The sequence below is a fragment of the Dioscorea cayenensis genome, chromosome 5, assembly GCF_009730915.1.
Source record: "Dioscorea cayenensis subsp. rotundata cultivar TDr96_F1 chromosome 5, TDr96_F1_v2_PseudoChromosome.rev07_lg8_w22 25.fasta, whole genome shotgun sequence".
NCBI classification, from domain to species: domain Eukaryota; kingdom Viridiplantae; phylum Streptophyta; class Magnoliopsida; order Dioscoreales; family Dioscoreaceae; genus Dioscorea; species Dioscorea cayenensis.
Genome location: NC_052475.1, coordinates 21627809 through 21634046, shown reverse-complemented (window position 1 = coordinate 21634046; position 6238 = coordinate 21627809). Strand labels below are relative to the sequence as shown.

Genomic DNA, 6238 nt, shown 5'->3' with positions numbered 1-6238 from the left:
GTATTCACCATGAACGATTTATAATTTTATATTTTCATGTTCAAACAACATTGCTTTAAAAAAAAACTAATTAAAGTAATTATATCATTTTATTTTATAAATTGTTAATATTGCTCATAAGTCCTTAGGGGGAAATTGCAAAGTTATTTGAAAAAAAATAAATTCGAGGTTTAAAATGAAAATAAGAATATGAGAGGGTGGTTTTTGCAAAAAAAAAAAAATAAAGAGCAAAGCGAGCACGGGCTTGGGAGGCAGCAATCACGGACGGCACGCATGATAGAGAGGTCTTGGACCAAGACTCACGTGACCAGTCCTTTATGTTGCACTGTGAGATTGGCTGGCACTCACGTGCTCTCAGTCAAAGTGGGAAGCATGGAAAAGATAATGGGAAAATAACATTAATTAAGTAATCCTCTATTTATGAAAATTATTTATTTATTTATTTATTTATTTATTTGTTTATCTAATTTAGTATTTTTAAGCAAAAACTAATAATTATATTTTAATTACGTGCCACTTTTATATTATGTTATTTTATATAACTTTTACAATTTCACAAATTTTTAGGGGTATGAAATAAAAGTTTTATTAAATGTATTTTGTGAATAATTATTTTTTATAAATGCATTTAAATAAATTTGTACTTTCTAATGAAATTATGTGCCTTTAGTAGAGAAATTTGTATACATAAATCTATCAAAAAAAAATTGTTATATGTATATGTATACTTCATAAATAATGTAATTGTGTGTCTGCTCATGTAAACCTTTTTTTATATAAATAATAATATCCATCTATGGCAAAGAAAATGTAGGTACACCATGATTGATGCCAAGGGAGGGAGAAAATCAAAAGTTATGCCAAATGATTAATGTTAGATTTACATGTATACCCCTTAAAAAAAAAATCATATGTTAAAAGATGAAATAATATGGATGTATATATATATGATTAATGTTAGGTTTACATGTATACCCCTTAAAAAAAAAAATCATATGTTAAAAGATGAAATAATATGGATGTATATATATATATATATATATATATATCACTAGGTTAAACACCCTCGCTAACACTGTCGGTTGAATATATCAAAAAGAAAGATTGTAAAGATAGTATAAATTTGTAAAAAAAAAAACATTAGTAATGTAATTTTTTTATAAATATCAATTTCAATAGGGGAAGTATATTTTCCAAATGTAAAAGATTGGGAAATATATTACTAGAATATGTTATATTTTTCATTGAATGATGAAAATGGCTTTATTTAGATACTTTGGCACACACATACAAAAAAATTCAAATATTAAGCTTTACTCTTGGTTTTTATCTTCCTATTCACATAAAATGATGGAAGGATAATAAAAATAATCTTGATGCTCAAGAAGAAAAATGTCCGAAATATATATAATTAAGAGATAAGAAACAAACATATTTTTAAACTTCAATTCAAATCTTAAGGCAGAAAAAGATAGACATAAAACGGGCTAAGAATGTTACTTTAGATTAAATGAAGATGATTATGCTAATTTCATTCTTATTTATATAATATAGGTTTATGTTAACATTTTTGTAATAATATTTTTTGTTTATTTTAATTTGTAGATATTAATAGATATGTAAATATTGTTTATACATGGAATGTATTCTTGTGGAATATTTACAATATTCACACATACTATTGTTAATTTGTTATATTTTTCATATTTAAAAACATAGTAAAGTCTGTAAGCAACAAAAACAACTATGATTATTTCCCTTTTTGATATTTGAAATAGTTTTTAACAATATGTAACAACCCAATAAAATAACTTTGGAAGTGAATAGTATATTTTTTTTATTGCAATAACTAAATATGACAAACAAAAGTTTGTAAAGATAATATCATTGGTGAAAATAATTAAATAATTATTTTGAAAGATAATATTTTCAACTAATACTTTATATGTTGTTAAGGTGTACGTAATAATGTAATTGTGGAAGCATACCTTTCCTTTAAAGCTTGTAAACCTTGGTTAATTTGTCATTTCTTCAAAGCTTTATTATGTCCGGTGCAAATTTCTTAAACTTAAAAAACCTTAAAGCTTTATCTACATTATTGAAATTACTAAAGACATGCATAGCAGTTATATAGCCAAACATAGCATGACATAATTCTTTCACCTTCATCCTATTAAAGGATAAAACAACATTAGTCATTATTTTGAGTTTATCATAGTCTTTGATCGTGTGATTGTAATAGATATTACCTGGTTTACTGCCTTGTAGGAAAGCAATGATCTTTTTTTTATATGGATTGAAAGTGTTATTATATCTCATCTTTTTTTCTCATAAGCAAGTGTTCATGCTTGTTCGTTATCTTTGTTTTTTTTCTCGCTTAGGTGTATTTCTTTGTTTTTTTGTTGTTGAGGCTTTATTGTATAGATCTGAAGAAATTTTAATCTTTGATGATGATTCTAATAGTTCACTTACTTTATGCTTGCTGCTTGCTTCATCAATTTCTAATGTGGATTGCTCAATTGATCCTTCTATTGCTGGTTGTACAGGTTATTTCCCCTTCGAGTTTCTCCATGTAAAATAATAGGTTTGCATTGTAAATTCTGTAGGTGAGCACATCATCTTTAATTGCTTGTTATGAGAGACCAACAATTAAACTAAATTTCTTGTCAATCATACTATGAATTTGTTCAGGCACTTTTGTTTTTCGGAGTTGTAGGTCCGTGCTTGTAGCAAGAATAACTATATCTTGATTCAGCAAGGCATTTATTACAAACATTGCATGAATTGTAAAACGAACCATTTTATGTGTCAATCTTCTCAACCTATATATCACATTTGAACATGGTTACATGTATAATTTTTTTTAAACAAATTATTAATTGTTGTTATTTAGCAATAAGTATAGATTTATATAATTTACTAATTAGGGAATTAAGTTTCAAGATATGATTGTTTTTACTTGCACCAATTGTTGCTGGGTCAAACTTCAACAATTTATCAATTGTTGCATATTCAGCTTGTGAAATTTTTTGTTGCAAAGCTGCTTCTTAGTTCTATATAGATAGCACCTACATTTGTTGATTTTCAAGTCCTTGTCTGTTTTACTTCACAAATGGTAATTTGTGAGTTTGGAAATCAAATTGATTTTTTCCCCTAGTTTTAAAATTGTTAAGTGTTAGTCTTACTATTCTCTGATAACTTTTGTCTTGGGTAAATTTAGATTTACATAAATTCGGGTTGTCGAAGTAGAAGCCAAATATATGGTTCCTATTAAATAATTTGAAATGTTAGTAATTGTTGATTGTCTATTTAAGTATTGCAATAATTTTTTACTATCACATTTTGCACTCACCTTGGAGTGTTCAAATAATAGTTTCAACAATGATAAGTATAGGCCTTGATTGCATTTGTAGTAAATCATGATCATTTAATTGAGGAAAATAGGATTTCCATATAGTTATTCTAAGTTCATCGCCGCTTTTTTTTATTTAATTGAAAATGGTTATAATATTAGGTAAGTACATATATGTCAAATGTACTAATTATAATCAAATATGTTTTCTTGTTGCTTACATTTGCTCTTTGATGAAAATATCTCTTTTCTGAACATTATTGGCAAACTTTGTTAATTGAACAACAGTAATTGGTTCTATAGAAATCAAAGTACCAATTGCATCTGTAATTTTATAAATAGATTGGATTTTGTTATTAATAGCATGAATATATATATTGGGCAACATTGATAAGATATTTGAATTATAATTTTAATTGTAAAATAAAAGAAATGTGAAAAAATAATAAATGGTTTTTTTACATGTCAAATATTATCAGAATTTGCATCTGGTGCCATATTTTCTTGATCAAAATATTAAAAGTAATACCTTGGGCAAGGTGCATTGTCACGCCCCGAACCTAACCGGGCATGTGGCAACCGCCACGACGACAAGAAGTGGGTTCCACAACGGCCCCACTTTCAGGTCGCCGTAAGGCTCAATATAAACCTGTTATCACAATTATATAACTAGAAGACAACATAATAAAATATCACAAATAGGGTTCCCTAGTACTAGGAACCTTAAACACAAGTAGCAACAATGACAGCACAAACCAGGGTTTTAAGATACAACCCGAAAATATAAATACAAGAACCACATATAAGGTCAAGTCTAGTGGATCCATAGAGGGTACATGCATACTATAACAAACCTAAATAAGAAGTACAGATAAACCTCTACTGCTGCACAGCATAACTCTGTCCAACGTCGCAGTCTGAAAAGATAAAAAGGGGAGTGGTGAGTAACAGATGTTACCCAGTGAGTGGTGTCAGCATAGATGTAACAGAGTGATAAAGTATTTCAAATGGTAATTCAAAAAAATAATAATAGCATATAAAATCAGTTCCAAGTATTCAACATTTTAACAAGTAACACAAGATTCAACAATAGTAAAAACAAATAACATTTTAAAACATAATGAACATAGCTCCAAAAATACAGGCTGGCCTAAAACAATTCCCACACTAATCGTGGCCGCGACTAGCTGTGGGACCACCAAGGAGTTTTTAAAACTTTTTGGAATTTAAAAGGGTGCCTTTCCTTGGTGTTGGCCACTGAGATCCCCGTGTGGTGACCTCGGGTTTCTCACATAACAGAACCCCCTGTCAATGGCTCCGCGCACCTCTTGACCAGGGTAAACCAGGGTTAACCACGCCGCCTCCCATCAGGCCGGACCGTGGAACCCCACACTGCAGTGTCAGACTAAAGTCCGCTGTCACCATCAAAACTAAATGCCACAACATAATTCTTTCTAACTTCCAATTCAAATAATCCATCATACAATGTTTAAATACGGAAATGTACATCAAACCATATTCCATTTGCATATAAATGCGGAAATATACGTGAAACCATATCTCATTTGCATATAAATACGGAAATGCAAGTAAACATGTTTGTTTCAAATAAATAGGTATAAGCATTCTAGTTAAACCATTTCAAGTAGATTCGTACTCAAAATATATATATCAAAAGAAGTCAATTTATCATCAAGTTTATGTGATAAAACACATGAAGAAATACTTTAGTACTCTTATTAAATCTATGCAATTATAAATTTAACCACTCACGGAACCAGTCGTCTGGTCCTGAGACGCACTCACTGATCGGCGAGCTCCTTCCCCTTGGAGGACGCTTCGCCACCTAGATACAAGCAGGGAATTCAAATTCTAATGAACATAAGAATGATAATCACAAGAAAATGTATAAAATACGATTATACATGTCTAATACAAAACATTAGGGTTTTAGGGCAAAACATCGTCATTTTGGATCCAAGCGATCTCGAATAGAGTAAAAACTAGTTCCAATGAGTTCGGGGGTAAGAAGAGCTTCAATGTGGACCAAGGAAATACGAGATAAGGCTCAAAATTTTTCGAGTGCTACGAGTAATCTCGAATTGCTACGATAACTCGAACCTTATACTATGGTTTTTCTCCCAATTTACAACTCTAAATCAAAAATTTTTCTTCTACAACATTCTCATACATGCATTATAAATCATTGGCTTCAATTTAAGCCTATGAATCATCATATTCATGGAGAAATCGAAATTTTTTATATATTTCTAAAAAAACAAGGAAATACGGGTGAAATACAAAACAAAAACATTGGATATAAGGCTTACCGGATTCGGGAGTGAGAGAGGAATAAGTTTGGTATTGAAGGTCGCCGGAAATTCTCGCCGGAAAGATTTTTGTTTCTAAGTTTATACTCGGCCGAACAAGAAGAACAAGAAGCAAGGAAGCAAGGAAGCAGGAAGGAAAAGAACTCTCTAGGCTTTTCTCATTCATTCATTCATTCATTCATTTTCATTTTTTTTTTATAAATAGGAAATGACCTAATTGCCCTCTTAATAGAAAAATCATAGAAATGGATCCAAATGACGGAATTGCCCCCGATTTTTCACATAAAAACTACTATGCAAACATGCAAAAATGCCACTACTACTAAATGACCATTTTACCCCTAATGCAAGCATAAAAATCTAAATAGGCCCGAGGTCTAAATCAGGACAGGGTACAACATGCATGATCATTAGGGTTTAACTTGAGTAGTGTATTAGATGTGACAAAGATGACAAATTCTCTCATTATCGATAAATTTCTAGCAATTGTTTTAATAACTTGAAATTTGAATATGTGGTACAATGCTCCTTCAATTAGCCTGTCTTGAAAGCTTGA

At 30.1% G+C, this 6238-nt stretch overlaps 1 long non-coding RNA gene across 1 annotated transcript; it reads right to left on the bottom strand.

Moving 5' to 3' along the window:
- Nucleotides 1–4022: 4022 nt before the first annotated feature.
- On the bottom strand, nucleotides 4023–5719 carry LOC120262448. Its single transcript, XR_005536778.1, has 3 exons — nucleotides 5683–5719; nucleotides 5126–5198; nucleotides 4023–4269 (listed from the first exon to the last, which is right to left on the bottom strand). It is a non-coding gene; the product is annotated as an uncharacterized LOC120262448 (long non-coding RNA).
- Between the last annotated feature and the right edge of the window lie 519 nt (nucleotides 5720–6238).